The sequence below is a fragment of the Muscardinus avellanarius genome (genome assembly GCF_963383645.1).
Source record: "Muscardinus avellanarius genome assembly, chromosome: 2".
Lineage (NCBI taxonomy): Eukaryota > Metazoa > Chordata > Mammalia > Rodentia > Gliridae > Muscardinus > Muscardinus avellanarius.
The window spans coordinates 22,831,338-22,847,774 of record NC_137787.1 but is presented as its reverse complement, the minus strand read 5'-3'; the positions used below and the strand labels follow the sequence as shown (position 1 = coordinate 22,847,774).

Genomic DNA, 16,437 nt, shown 5'->3' with positions numbered 1-16,437 from the left:
CATACAGTTGTAGAAGTCACAGGTTGCCAGGTCTTTCTTTTGTCGTGTATCTCTTCCCCCAGCCTCCAGCTGAAATGGCCTTTAGAAACCAAATGGTGACTTCTGGGAAGATGGCGACGGATAAAAGTGGGGCTTATGAGACTCGCTAACAACCAATCTCTATTACTACAAAATCAGCGCCTTTCATAGTCAGAAAACACCATCAGCAGAGAAACAAAAAATGTAATTACAAGGGACAGAGAAAAAGAGGGCTGGAAAAACGAGACACCAGAAAGAAACCAGATCGCAGTGCTGCGGCCAGAGCCGTGGCACGGAGTGGCGGGCACCATCTTTCCTTGCAGCAACAGGCCCCAGAGAGGCGGGGGACTCAGAACGGAGCTCAGAGCCACAGAGGAGATACGCCGGCCTCATGGCCAAGGACGCAGCAGCAGCATCTTACTGCCGGCGGCAGCGGTGAGCTCACTGGACGGCTCCAGACGAACGCACTCAACAGCCCACCAGGCTCCAGAGAGGAGCGGCAGACAGCAAGCCGAAGTGAGCCGCTGCAGATCAGCCGGGCGGGATTCGGCAGATTTTTCGGCACAGGAAGCATCTAAAGCTCCCAGTGGCTGGGCTCAGCACACCCTGCAGGGACTCAGAGCGGAGTGCAAAACCAGAGAAGAAATACGCCAGCCTCATGGCCAAGGACGTGGCAGCGGCGCCATATTGCCACCGGTGGCAGCAGCAGCGAATTCCACCGAGTCCACTACAGCTCCATCAGTGCACTCAACAACAGTGAGTCAATTGTGGCCCCTAGAGGAGAAATCCCAGTACTGTACTCCCAGGGACTTGACCCAGTGGGGGAGTGGCAGTGGCAGAGATATCACACCATAGGAGAACGCCCAAACTGGCATCCCCCATGGTCTAAAGCAGCCTCGATTGACTCCCTGGGTCTGAGTCTGCGATACAATCTAGTAAAGGAGTAGTGGGGACTGAGATACCACAGACTCGAGATCCAGAGCAACTTAAGTGAAGTCTTAGTGACCCAAGGGAAGAACCCAGAGAAGGCACAAACTTCCAAAATCATGGGAAAGAGGAATAACAATGGAGCAATGAATGACCACAACCCCACAACATCAGAACCCGATAAAACAGAAATTCAGAGATTTCTAGAAGATCAAATCAGGAAAATAACTGTAGAAATAATAGAGGTGTTTCGAAAAGAATTCAGAGAGAGCCAAAAAGAGATAAAGGATGCAATTAATGAAGTAAAGTCCTCAATTCAAAGTACAAACAACCGATTAGACCACATGGAGAATAGAATATCGCTCTTAAAAGATGATCACTCAAAAAATGAACGCATAGTTTCTAAATTAGAAAAAAAAAAATCCGACAGCAGGAATCTGACATTGAAGAAATATGGGCCCATTTTAAGAGAGCTAACCTAAGAATAATGGGAATAGAGGAGGGAAAAGAAGGTGAAACCAAAGGGATCAACAATCTCTTCAAGGAAGTAATAGCAGAAAATTTTCCAAACATAGAGCAAGAGGTTGATACACAGGTCCAGGAAACTTATAGAACCCCCTTTAGACAGGATCGGAGAAGAGGATCCCCACACCACATAATTGTCAAAATGACCAATGTGGAAGCCAAGCAGAGAATCTTAAAGGCAACAAAAACAAAGGGCCAAGTGACATTCAGAGGCAAACCAATTAGAATCACTCCAGACTTCCCAAACCAAGTCATGAGAGCCAGAAGGGCTTGGAGTAACATATTCCAAACTCTGAAAGAAAACAACTTCCAGCCAAAAATTTCCTACCCAGCAAAACTTTCTATCAAATTAGATGGAGAAATAAGAAGCTTCCATGACAAACAGAAACTGAAGGAATTTATATCTTCAAAACCAGCGCTAGAGAAAATACTCAAAGAGATTAACTACAAAGAAGAGTTAGGTAACACACATCAGAACCAGAGAAACAAGATTTTCCATTCAACAGACAACTAAGATTGGTTATCTTTGGAGATTCATTATTTATTTTAGTCTTTTACCTATTTCTAAATTGTATTGTTTGCTTTTATTGTTGCTAATTTTTAGGATTTCTAGTTGGAATATTAATGTACCTTCAGATATAGCATTTGGAAATATTTTATCCCATTCTATCAGTAACTTTTAACTCTGTTTACATTGTCTTTCGATATACAATATTTTCTTAATTTTTAGGGAGTTTGTTTACCCTTCTGTTGCCTGTGCCATTGAAATCATATCCAAGAAATCACTGCCAATTTCAATGTTGTGAGGTTTAATGACCCAGATTTTCTTCTGAAAGTTTATAGTCTTAAGATTTATATTTAGGTCTTTTATCTATTTTGAGTTAATATTTGTATATGGTGTTAGGTAAGTGTCCAATTTTATTCTTTTTCATGTAATTATTATTTCTCAACAATATTTAGTTAAAAGATTATTATTTCCCCCACCAAATGTTCGTGGAAACCTTGTCAAAAATAATTTGACAATATAGGGAAGAATTTAGCTCTAGGCTTTTATTTAACTCCATGGTTTATATATCTGCCTTTAGAACAGTACTACACTGTTTCAATTATTGTAGCTTTATATGGTTTGAAATAAAAAAATATACATCTTCTAGTTTTGTTCTTTTTCAAGATCGTTTTGGGTATCTAGAGTCTATATTCCACATTAGGATAGTTTTTTTTTCTGAAAAATAAGTAAATAAATGTATGATAGTTTCACCTAAAAAAAAAGAAAATAAATATTCTCTGGTAAGAAAGAAAGCAAAAAGAAATATTGAAATGTTATCTTTAAGCCATCAAAAGCTTGGTATCAGACAAACGAAACTGTTCTGTGAGATTATCATTGTTAATTTTGGATAAATTGCTATAATACTTGATGTCAACCACTAAGCCAAGCATGGGAAGGAGGGATGGGGAGGGAATGGGGTGGGGATCGGGAAGGGGCTAATTGGGCGATGTGTGCATGTATGTCTACAAAAGTGTTTTTTTTATCCCATTATGATGTATGAATACAGTGCACCAATAAAAAAGATAAAATTATTTAAAAAAAGAAACCAAATGGCACACAGAAACCACTCCTGCCCGCTGATGTTGACCACTGCCCCTTCCTGTGTTCAGAGCAGTGAGAAACAGTTAAATTTAATCCAGTCTTTCCTGAGTACCTGCTACGTGCTCCTGTGAGCACCTGTGATGGAAGAGAACACTGGCTCCCGCCACGCAGCCAATAAGAGGCCGGGGCTGAGCGAGGGGTCTGCGGAGGCTGCCGAGCCCCTCAGAACCCCTTCCCCACTCACAGCCTCCTGCCACAAGCCTGGCTTTAGTGGCATAGAAGTTGCCAACAATCCCACAACTGTGCTCTTCAAACTGCAGCACACTCTAGAATCTTCAGAAAGCTTGGTAAAGTTCAGATTCCTGGGCCCACCCCCCAGAGAGTCTGACTCAGTAGGTCTGGGCAAGGCCCAGGAATCTGCATTTCTGAGAAGCCTCAGGTGATGCCGATCTGCCTGTGGGTGGGCCACACCTGAGCAGCACTGCCTAGAGCAGAGTCCTTCACAGAAGCCTCCAAATGTTTATCAAAAGCAGAACGAGGCCAGGCATGGTGCACACACTTCTAACCTCAACACTTGGGAGGCTGAGACAGGAAGATTGCAGGTTTGAGGCCAGACTCAGCAGCTTTGGGGGACCCTGTCCATTGAAAGATACCAAAAGCTAGAGATGAAACTCAGAGGTAAAATGTTCCTGGGGTTCAATCCCCCATAGTAAATAAATAAAACAGAACTAATTTTTATTTTTAAAAAACCCTCTCTTTCCAGAGGTCACAGAAATGAAGATGTAGGGTGACAGAAGAAATGGATATTTCATCTCCTGAGCCTCAAAGATCTTTGGGCTCTACAGTTGAGAGTTAACTCACTAATGATGAGCACACATTGATCATAAGCACCTGCCCCTTGCCATCCTTGTGGCTTTAGGTAAATGGCTTCCTCTTTCTGGGCATTAGTGTTCTCATCAGCAGGTCTGGGCCCGTGTCCTCTTCCTCTTTGGGTTGTGAGGGGGTTAGATGAGGTGACAAGTACTACATGTTGCTCTTGGCACACACTCAACACTCAAGGCCACAGGAGATGGTTGCGGTGGGGGAGACCACAGGACACTTGTATCTCTTCCTCCTTCATTGCCAAACCATCCCCACCACAAGGACCTGCTCTTCCATCAAACTCATCTCACACCCAGTCCTCAGGCTGAGTCTTTGTTTAGAGACTAACAGGCTGAAAGGCACCCTAGGGAGCAACGGGGCCTCCCTCCTGCACCTCTCCTGCACCGCCACAGCCTTCAGTGCCCCTCCCCTGCAGAATTCCCCCCAGCCAGACAGCTCTGGGGGTACCCGTGTCACACCCTGAAGCAGCATAATGGTCAGACACCCGCTTTCCAGTTTCTACCCATCAAAGACCCAGCCCTGCTAAGCAACTGTGCCAGAGAACCTGTCAGGCAAGTGTGGGAAAGACACCAACATAACCAGCTATGCTGGGTGGATTTGAGAATCACCGCTGGGAGATGCCATGTTGGACACCACCAGCCCAATGTTCTCCAGGGTTCATCTTCATGCTTCTCACGGAGTGGCCTGGCTGTGCTTCTGGGGAGCTTGCCAAGAAGGTGGCAAGAGATGGATCCCGAGCCCGCAATGGGCAAGCTCACCCTGATACCCCGGCATCCAGCAATAAAGACGCAAGGGACGCCGGGCGTGGTGGCACACGCTTGTAATCCCAAATGCTTGGGAGGCGGAGACAGGAGGATCGCCCAGGTTCGAAGCCAGCTGCTCTGGCTTAAGAGACCCTGTTTCCAAATTTAAAAAAGTATAAAAATATGTCTGGGAGTGAGTGTAGCCTGGAGGTAGAAGGGTTTCCAGGAACCCCAATACCACACACACAAAAAAAGACGCAAGGGACAAAGATGCCAAAAGTATTGGATGAGGGCTCATGTGTAGCCGCCTTCCCTGCTCTTTCCGTTCCTCTGAGGCTGGCCATTGCCCGGGGTGCATGACCCTTGGAGGGGACGACTGTCACAGTTCTCTTCCTGGCAGGTCTTGCTAGGCTAGTTGACCTTGGACAAGCCAACTGAGTGTTTCTCAAGGACCAAACCACTGCAGCCCCTGTCCTCACCCAGGACAGAGCAGCCCTTGAGAAGCCCTTCCCTAGGAAGCCAGTTGGAGCCGGAGATGCTTTGAAGTGAGCTAGCTGGACATGCTGGTGCATGCCTGTAATCTTAGTACTTGGGAGGCAGAGACAGGAGGATCACAGATTCAAGAACAGCCTCACCAAGTACTGAGATTCTCAGCAGCCTAGAGAGACTCTATTTCTATTTTTTTCAAAACAAAAATTAGAAAGGGCTCGGGTGTAACTTGGAGGTAGAATGCCCTTGAGTTTAATCCCCAGGAAAAAAAGAAAGAAAGAAGGAAGGAGAGGGAGGGAGGAAAGGGAGCTTAACTCAATAGGATTGGATAGGGGAGAGAAATTTTGGAGCCCCAAACATGTGTGGATATCACTAAAGGGCCCATTCCTGGCCATGTATTTATGAAGATATAACACAAAATACTGGGGAGTTTTCCTCTGGGAGTTGGTGAGGCCTAGGTTTCTCACTGTCTGGAAAGAACAAGAACACTGCATTTCTCAGCCACACTGGGTGGTGTCAGGGCGTGGAGGTGATGAGGGTCATGGTTGATGATGGCAGTGATGGTGACAGTCAGTATTTACTGTGTGCTCACCATGCTCTATCATTCTGAAATGGCTTTGCAAAACAGGATGCTTCTCACAGAAATCCTCTGAGGACAGCCACATTGTCTCTACTTTATGAAAAGGAACCTGAACTCAGAGAAACTGAACGTCTTGCCCTAGGATGCACAGCTTGTCCCTGAAGTGGGACTTAACCCTAGATTTGTCTGAAACAGAACAGTACCGTGTGTTTGGTACTGCTCCAGGTCCTGACTACCCCTCGAATAGCGAGTAACTGCGGAGTCTCGAGAATGTTTTAGAATGTGCCTGTGCGTATTCAGTTTTTATTGGAATTCAGAATATGATGTCTTTTGCAGTATGTGTCTTAGTGCATTACCTGGTTTGAATAGAGTGGCTAAGGATGGAGACCTTGGGATCAGGTGAAACTGGATTCCAGACGAAAGACTGGGTGATTCACCACTCCTCCTCGGTTTTCTTGTCAGGAATATGAGCATTACAATAGTGACTACCTCATAGAGTTGTAGGGAGTAACCAGATGATGCACTGAAAGCACAGAGGCACTTTTCACAGTACTGGGCGCATAATGAATAATCAATGTGAGTTATCATTTTATCACTATTATTAAAAAGTATTGCATGGTTTTATCTTACATAAATAATAAATAAGTAAATATGACCAGCTATTTTTGGTGTTGCCAGGGGAAGGCCTCCACCTGCCAGCGATTTCCAGTGGTCCAACCTCACGCTTCCCCTCGGCGTGGCCAGGCCAGACTTCATATAAGCTATCACAAAGTGGTTTATTCAAGCAGACATGCCAAAACTTCTATGTCCAAAAAGAGTTCTGTTTTTTAAAATCCTTGGGACTTTAAAAGATTACCCTTGGGAAACAAGGTATTTTTTTTCCTATCAAACTATCCCAGCTTTAAGATTTCTGAAGGTCACTCACTGGGATAGGCCCTCTGTAACAGAGGTGGCCAACTGTCTGCCCGAAATCCACACCATCCCTCCTGAGGACTGAGTTACCACTCAGCAGAATGACATTTTCCAGCCCTTTGTCTCTAAGAGGGGTCAGGTGATGGAACTGAACTGCACATAGGTCAGGACAAGGTGGAAGACATGGGTATGTGTGGGGGGTCGCCTTATTCATGTTCTCTTTCATTTTCATTTCATGTTTGTCGTTGTTGTTGGTACTGGGGACTGAATTCATGGCCATTCTATCTCTGATCTACACCCCAGCCCTTTAATTTTTTTTTCTAGTTTTAGAGTTGAGTGCTGTGGCAAATGTCTAATACTAATACTGGAGAGACTGAGACAGACGGATTCAAGTTTAAGGACAGCTTCAGCAACCTAGTTGCAAAACCCTGTTGCAAAAACAAACAAAAAGCTGGGTATAGGTATAGCTTGGTGGTAGAATGCCCCTAGGTGGTTCAATCCCCAGTACCCATACACACACACACACACACACACACACACACACACACACATATATATATATATATTTTTTTTTGAGATAGGATATTGCTAAGCTGCCGAGGCTGGCCTCAAACCTGCAATCCTCCTGTCTTAGCCTCACAAGTACTGGGACTATGGGCATGTACCACCACATCTGGCTCTTTTTCATTTTCTACTAGCTACAGGCAACAGATGTAAAGCCACTAGAGGATGGTGGAGTCACAAGATGGAAAGCTTGGGTCCCTCCCAGGGATCAGTCTGGGGTGTGAAAGAAGAGCAGTTTGGGACTGGATGGCATGTTTCATGCCGCATGTATTAACTGTCTTGAGCGCCTGCTTTATTTATCAGGTTGGGTTAGTTATTTCTAGCCACAAACCCAGCATTAGTGGACACGCTGCTCCTGAATCGGTTCTGTGTCCAGGACAGTTCCTAAGAGATGTTCCTAAAATATTCTGAGCTTTGTCAGCACTAGTGGAAGAAGCGAAGTGCCTCCCAGGGGGTCTCCTCTGAGTGGGCAGTGCACGCTCACTTGGTGTCTGTGGTTTTCACCAGTTACCTCCATCCTCTGGGTACCCAGCAGCTCAGCTGTGGAGTGGGGCGGCCTTGCGCGCAAGCCCAGGGGTGGCATATGAGTTAACGGTTAATTCAGGCAAACTGGAGGAGCCACGTGCAACTCACGGAACATGGCTGCGCATTCCTATGCCCGTATATGTGGCTGGTGTTCCTCAAGTCTAACCCGACAGTGCTGGGGCTCCCCACAGCCACTGCTGTCAGCCTCTGAGAGCTCTGCCGTGCCATCACGATGGAAGTGACTTCCAAATTTTAGGGCATCAGACCCGGCAAGGAATCTTGAAGGTTATCAAGTTTGACTCTCGTTTTATAGATGAAGAAACCACTTGTATTGCTTTTCGGCCTTTTGGCTATGATCAAGTATAGAAACCACTTGTAGGAGAGGAGGTCACTTGTCTAAGGTCATAGAGGTCATGAGAGGCTAATCTGGTCTTCCTATTCTCTTATCGCACCAGGCTGCCTCATAATATTTTCAAATGGAATTAACAGGTTTGACAGATGGGATGATACGTGACATATATGTGTCTTTGTGGCATATGTGTTGTTTAGTTAATGTGAGTTAAAAGTAGGTTTGACAGCTACTTAGGGAGGCCCTCTGCAACTTAGTGAGACCCTGTTTCAGAATAAAGAATAAAAAAAATAGGGCTGGGGGTGTAGCTCAGAGGTAGGATGCCTCTGGGTTCAATCCTCGGTACCACACACACATACACACAAAAGAAGTAGGTTAAAAAAATGTTTTTTTTTTTTTTTGCAAATTTGCTGCCCATGTCCATTTGCTATAAAGTGATATATACATGTATGTGTATATATATAATTTGTGTGAATGGCACTCAAGATTGAACCCAGAGGAATTCTACCCCCAAGCTATACCCCAACCCTTTTTTATTTTTTGTTTGGAAACGAGGTCTCACTAGGCTGCTGAAGGTGCCCTCAAACCTGTGATCCTCCTATCTCGGCCTCCCAAGTACTAGGATTGCCCACCAGGCCCAGCTTATAAAGTAAGGTTTAAATCTCTGTATATCAGAGGGCAGGGGGCAGGCATCTTTACATCACTGAAAAGAACCTGAAAGAACCACGTGCAGAGGAAACCTTAACAAAAAAATATATTTCTACAGTTCTGTGGATTACCCTATGCCACTGGTTTTTTTTTTTTTTTTTTTTTTTTTTTTGGTGATCCTTGGGGTGGAACCTAGAGGCTTTCTACCTCCAGGCTATACTCCCAGACCTTTTTTATATTTTATTGGAAACAGGGTCTCACTAAGTTGCTGAGAGCCTCACTAAAGTAGCTGAGGCTGGCTTCGAACCCGTGCGATCCTCCTGTCTCAGCCTCCCAAGTGCGGGGATTACAAGCATGTGCCACCACGCCTGGCTCCTATGCCACTGTTTTAGAGTTTTGGGGGGTAATCTCAGAAACATTCCTCTCCTTTCATCCCCGACCCTACTTAGCTCACAAGTGAGAAACAACCACGGTGTGGCAAGGCCGTCGTTTTTGGAGAGTTGACTTTCGGACAGCTAATCTCTCAGGTCGGCAGAGTAAAAAAAAGAAAAAAATATATATGCTTTTTGGTGCCAAAGCCCTTAATTAATTTGCTCTTGTTAAGCCCTAATAACTTGACCCACTGGAGCAGAGAGCGTCCCATCCGTTTGCTGGAGGCCCTGTCAGCCTGCAGGCTGCAGTAGACAGCATCACTAGAGATGATGGACGAGGAGGCAGGTGGAACGAGGCCATTAGATGTAATCAGATCTCGGCAAGGAGATGCGGGTGAGGGAACCAAGAAGCTTCAAGAAAATGTGCTGCTCCACATAAGGGCAGATTCTTAATTATGGGAGGACACCAGGTCAGGCTGGCCTGTCTCTCAGCTGTTACTAGATTCAGAGTGTCACAATTTGGGCAAACCTTTTTTCAGTATCCACGATAGGGAGAATCTACCCTGTTCAAGGACCTCCTAGCCTGGTCACTGGTATTTTTGAGTGCCTGGCCCCTTATATATGCCATCTTAGTCCTTTCAACAACCCTCGGAGGATGCTGTTATCAGCCCATTTCACAGACAAAAAAAGGGGGACAGGGAGAGGTTATGCAAATCACTCAAGACTCACATGGACCAGGCCCTAGACATGGTCCAGGCCCTAGACCTTCTGTAGCCCTGCTCTGCCTCTCTGAAAACCTACTGGTCTGATTTTGAATACTCAGTCCCTTCTATTTTTCTGATCTATCCTTTACATGTAAAACACCTCCCATTCCTCTGTCCCTAGCCTTCTCCTTTGTGAATACTCCTTTTACATTATTTCATTGAAACCTACAGCTTCAGTGACTTCTCACCACTGACCTCCAAATCTGTCCTCAGGCCTTAACCAACTGCCAACAGAAACCTGGGTGTGCACAGGAGGGAGGTTCCTACCCCTGCCCCATTTCCCAGCAGTCACCAACTCTTACCAGAAATGGCTGAGTGCCCTCAACCTCTTCCTCTGTGCATTGGAGGGGACCACCTATGCACTAGGAAACTCCTTCTCCCTTTTTTTTCCTACAGAGAGACATTGCCTGGCACTGCCTTCTCTCAGCAGTTCACAGTATACTCCCTGTGTCTTGCTTGTTTCTCTCTTTTGAAAACCCTTGGCTTGCCGGGCGTGGTGGCGCACGCTTGTAATCCCTTGAGCTTGGGAGGCTGAGACAGGAGGATCGCACAGGTTCGAAGCCAGCCTCAGCTACTTAGTGAGGCTCTCAGCAACTTAGTGAGACCCTGTTTCCAAATAAAATATAAAAAAGTTCTGAGAGTATGGCCTGGAGGTAGAAAGCCTCTGGGTTCCACCCCGAGTACCACCAAAAAAAAGAAAACCCTTGGCTTGGGCGTGGTGGAACATGCTTATAATCCCAGTACTTGGAAGGCTGAGACAGGAGGATCCGGGTTTGCGGCCAGCCTCAGCTACTCAGTAAGGCCCTCCGCAATTTAGTGAGACCCTGTTTCAAAATAAAGAGTATTTTGAAATACTCTTTCAAAATGGGCTAGGAGTATAGGTCAGAGGTAATATGCCCCTGGGTTCAATCCCCAGTACCACAAAAACAAACAAACAAACAAACAAACTTTGGCTTAGGAATTAACTCTTGCTTTTCTGCCTAGATTTTAAGCCTGAGATGGTCCTTTTGTTTTGCTGCCTTTGCTAAAAACATGTCCCTTAGGTCTCCTTTGTTTCACCCACTGTCCACCATTCTTGTGCTCAGCCACGGTTGCAATCCCATCCCGGCCCAGAGCCCTGGGCTTGCATTCTCCTGGAAGGTGTCCAGACAATTTTATCAAGTCCACATCTGGCACAGGTCTCAGGTCTCAGCTGATCACCCCTGCACTTCTCCCACTGCCACAGCACCAAAGCTCTCTACTTCATGCTTGGGCTATGACAAGCATTCCCCATCTGGTCTCTCCTACCTGCATTGCCCAGCTCCGACGCATCCTCCTCATAGTTGCCAGAATTATGGGTTTAAAACATACATGTGGCCGGGCGTGGTGGCGCACGCTTGTAATCCCCGCGCTTGGGAGGTGGAGACAGGAGGATCTTGCAGGTTTGAAGCCAGCTGTGCTGGCTTAGGAGACCCTGTTTCCAAATAAAAATATAAAAAATAGGTCTGGGAGTGTAACCCGGAGGTAGAAGGGCTTCCAGGAACCCTAGTACCAAAAAAATAAAAAATAAAAAATAAAACATACATCTGATCAAACTCCTTTCCTGTGTGATATGTTACCAATGCCTCCCTCCTCGGCAGGGTAGAGTCCAAGTTCTTAGCACATGACTCCTGACCCTCTGCCAGCCTCCCCCCGCGTCCCACCCCACCTCAGCCTCACACTGACTCTTGGCATTGAGCCTTGTGAATCCACCTGAGGTTTCTTAGACATATCTTGCTCACTCTGTCTGTTTCTGTGTAGACAAGTCCCTCTGCCTGGAAGGCTTTTCTCCCTCCTCTGGGCAATCTTTAATTTATCTTCTGAAACTAGCTCGAGGACTGGGTTCCTTCCTTTGGCAAGCCTCCCAAGACTCCCCCAAGAGTTGATCGCTCTCTGCTCTGCTCTGCCTTCTTTCTGCCTGGTACACACCCCACTGTGTTGTGATGTATTACAGGCTGAAAGCTCCTTGAGGGCAAGGGATGGCATCTCATTTATCTGTGAACATTTCCTATTTATTTATTTATTTATTTATTTATTTATTTATTTATTGGTGGTACTAGGGGTGGAACCCAGGGTCTTTTCTACCTCTGGACGGTACTCCCAGACCTATTTTATTTGGAAACGGCGTCTCACTAAATTGCTGAGAGCCTCACTAAGTAGCTGAGGCTGGCTTCGAACCTGTGTGATCCTCCTGTCTCAGCCTCCCAAGTTCTGGGATTACAAGCGTGCACCAGTACTCCTGGCTCATTTCCTAATTTTTAAAACAAAACAAAGCAGCTAATAAATGCTAGCGAGTGAATGGATATGACCATCCCAAGCCCGCTGGCTCAGGTCCCTCAACCCTCTGCTCACTCACCCTGTGTCCGGACCTCAGTGCCAGCTCTTGTCACGTGAGGATCAGTGATTGCCTCCTCCACTGCCCCCAGGAGGTGTCAGGGCCTCAAGAGTAGGCAACTCTCTTATTTGAGTGTGCATAACCAGTGCCCTCCCAATAAATATCTCTATTTGTTTGCTTGCTGTTGGAGACAGGGTCTCATTATGTTGCCTGAGCTGGTCTTGAATTCCTGGGTTAAGCAATTCTCTTACTTCAGCCTACTGAGTAGCTGGGATGACAGACATGTACCATTGTGCCTGTTCCTGGCTCTCACTATTTTTTAATGAATCAATGTATTTCCCAAGTTCATGTTAATCAATAGACTTAGCTTCCCTCATCCAAAGTACCTTTCATCAAAGTATCTCATAGGGCAATAATCCACCCAAATTTTACCTCAACTTCTCAAGCTCCTTCCTCAGTTGGTGTCAAAACAGAACTGATTCAAAAGGAGGTTCGACAATGGCTAGCCTCCTGAACCCTGAGCACAAGACAGGAGCAGCCATCTCACTGAAGTTCTGACTGGTATCAACAGTTATCACTGGGCTACCCTCTCCTCCCCCTGCCTCTCCTAAGCTCTGCTGTGTTACAACATTGATTGTTACAACATCTGATTGGTGGGTGCAATTTCTCAGAGCAATCGGAGATGAAATAGACAGTAGCAAGTGCCCTGGAATTGGAGCCAGAGTTTCCTAATCCCATCCTCAGCTCTACCATTTGCTCAGTGGTCTGACCTAGAGCACGGCTGATCTCAGCCTGTTCTCACCTGTTAAATATGGATTGCAGTACCCACCCTGCTTATTTCTTAGGACGGTTGTACCCTTCATCAACTCCTTGCAGGAACTGGGTGGATTGTTCTGTCCTCAACACTGGCGTTTGGCTTTCACGGTATCATGCACTGGTATGGGGAATTAGGACTCCAAGCTTGGAGATGCTTTGTCTGTAGGGGCAGCTTGTGTCACTAAATGTACAAACCTCTAGTATAATCAAGTTCAGTGCTGTCGGCCTCAGACCTCGAGCTATGCTGCATCAAATAGGGCACCCAGATCTTCCTGGCAACCATTTCAGGCAAAATACTTTGATGAGCATTGAAGACCATTATCTAAGAGAGTCATGGTCCTGGGATTTTATCATTAGCCACTGATGGCTCTGGAAGTCAGCTAGATGGATACAGCTGAAGCAGCTTCACGAGCAGCAAGTGGACCTGGCCCCTGCCTCTGCATCTTCTTGACTTGGTGACAACGAGCATCTGCTATTGGCTCCCGGTGAGGATCTTCTCAGAGTCCCTACCCCCCAAACACACTCTCATGAACTCTCCTTCAGCACACTACTCCAGAAGAAAAAGTGTATATATTTGTAAGGATTCATCAAAACTATCCATTTTATGTTCACTCACATTCTTTATTATCTATGGCCAAGTCTCCAGGAATAGATAAATTGATCTTGGTATCTGAAAAAATAGAGTCCAGAGACCCATTCATAGCAGCAGATGGCTTTGCTCCTCTTTGTTTAGCCAACATTTTGAGCCAACATAGGGACAGGCTCATTTTCCTTTTTCCTGATGATAATGTTTTTATCTGGGTGCTGAATTGTTCCATCCATCCAAGGAGCTTGGGTCTCCGAATATAAATTCTTTCACTCAATATTTTTCAGTCAGTATTTCCAGAAGACCCCCATAAACTATGCCCAAGTGGACCCTTTAGCCACTTTATCTTGTCTCCTTGATCCTGAGCTAAGAGATGAGTCCTGGCTGGGGACGTGGAGAGCAGACTCTCCTGCAGAGGTCAGCCCGACTTGCCCCTACCCTTCCCTAGTGACTCTGAGGTCCAGGACTCTCTAGTTGTCCCCAGAGTCGGAATGTCTAGTTGGGCTTAAAAGTAAAGATATCTCCAGTAGCCATTGGTGCCTCCACTTGATACTTTGTCCAGAAAGCCCTACCAAGCAGGTACTGTACACTCACTTGTGCTGGCTGCAGAGGTACTTGTCAGAAGGCAGCAGAGAAGGCGTGGCTGCTGCTTGGATTTTACCCTCAGAACCTCCAGCCTCACCTCATCGCCATCATCAAAGTCACCATCACAACCCCAAGAACCTGTGTGTGGGTTCCAGCTGCTGCCTCTCCCCTCTCTAACCACATAGCACTCCCTGTTTTAAATCAACTCCCAGCATCTTCTCCTGTGGACAGACAGCTCTCCTAGGGAGACACTGAACTAAGAGTCCTGCTGTGCCGCCTGAGTCAGTCCAAGACAGATCCTTCAGTCTCAGAGTTTTACAATCTGAAAAGTGAGAACAGCCCTTGCTCCTAAAGACATTCCCTGAAGTGGAATTAACTCCAGTGGAAACCAATAAATTAATAGAGCAGTCTGAACTCTCTAAGAGAGTCTGCATGTCAATCCATCCCATCCCTTTTGGAGATGGCACCGAATGCCACAAGGGGCCCTGTGTGTTCTCCTCCTGTCCACTGGCTGTCTACAAGCTGTCACTGGATTGTCTGAGCAGAATGGATAGATTGTGGTGTGGCTTTGCATCTTGGGAAATTGTGTTTTCCTAAAAGCAAGCAAGAAAGAAAAAATCCTGCGAATGCTTTCAATATTCATCCCACAATGCTTCTCCCAGAAATAAAAGGACAGAGTGCTGCATGCATACAAGAGGAGAAGGAATTAGAGAGATAGGAGTTGACCAGGGGAGGCAGGCAGAGAGAGTGGAACTGAGAGAGAGAGAGAGAGAGAGAGAGAGAGAGAGAGAGAGAGAGAGAAAGAGCGAGTGAGTGCAGGAAAAACCAGAGCTTTATGCAGGCCAAAGCAAGAATGCAGGTTGGCTGAGAAGCACAGAGAGAGGGCCTGTTCCTGAGGGTGCCCCTATAATACGGCCTGCAGTACTGGAAGTCACAGGTTGCAGCTGCACATATTCCTTCAATGATACCACAAGACTCCTGTCTGAGGCAAAGAGCACTGGGCTGTGAGTTGGAAGGCCTTGCTTCTAATCTCCACCATACAGTACCTGTGCAAATGACTTCCATCCTCTGGGCCCCAGTCCTCTCAGCTGCAAAACAAGGGAGTTGTACTGTTCGATTGCACAGTCTTGTCTCTGTTCAATGCAGCCCTCAAATCTGTGGCTGTCAGTGGTAGACAGTATTTATATTTCTCTCTCTTACCCACACTGTCCCCTGGGAAAGAGTAGCACACTTCCCTGCCCCATCACTCAACTGATGTTGGGCTTATTGGTGACTTGCATTGTCCAATGGGCTGTGGGCAAAAGGGACAACATGCCAGTTCTTAGCTGAAGCTTTAAGAAGCATTGCAAGATTCTGCTAATCCTCTTGTGCTCCTAAGAAATGAGAACAGCCCAGTAGACCCAGCTCCTTTAGTCTATATTCCAGCCTAAAGAGACACTGGAATGGGCCTGAACCCAATGCACAGTCAGATGCCATGTCCGGCCAAGCCCAGCAGAGACTCAGCTGTCTCAAATCCATGAATGGAAGATATTTGTTGTAAGGGACTGTGGTGTTTGGAATTATTTGTTGTTGCAGCCAAAGCTGACTAATACACAACATGATAGGAAAGTCTTTAGAAGCACACCTCTGATGTAAAACCTGCCTGAAGGAGAATGAAGGACAGCTGGAGGGGTCTCTGCAGGAACCCCCTCCACTGTTCTCCCCTCTGTGCCAGAGATGCCACACTCCTCCATATGGAGGCACACCTGGCTTTTGGCATCAACAGCCCAGGCCTCAGCAGGGCAGGAAGGGAGTCTGGTGGGAGAGGAAAGTAGGTTGAAATGCATCAAAGTCAAATTCCTCCCTATTCACTGTCCTTTCTCTTCTACAGTCTCCCACACCTGGGCTGCTTCTCTCACTGCCTGGGTGCCATAATTGAAAGGCTCTTGAACTCGAGGTTGATATATTGATCTAGTTAGCATGGAGAGGCAGAACGATGGCTGAGATATATTTACAAGTTTCTAGCATCACCAGTCTGTGGCCACTGCAATCAGTATGCAAGTCTCCAGGTCTCTCTGATTCCTAATATTAAAGGATTGTGAAGAAATTTACATCAACATCATCCCAGCCAAATTCTAGCTAATAGATGTCTTCCTGCCAAACAGAGCAGCCTAGGTTATTTGATGAAATACATACATTCGTGCCCAGAGAAGACAACTATGGAATTCTAACA

At 46.2% G+C, this 16,437-nt stretch overlaps 1 protein-coding gene across 1 annotated transcript in view; it reads right to left on the bottom strand.

Annotated features, from left to right (window-relative positions):
- MARCHF4 (membrane associated ring-CH-type finger 4) overlaps positions 1–16,437 on the bottom strand; it is a gene marked incomplete at its 3' end in the record, with an annotated part of 105,615 nt that overhangs the window by 7,586 nt on the left and 81,592 nt on the right. The gene's annotated exons all lie outside the window — the stretch shown is intronic.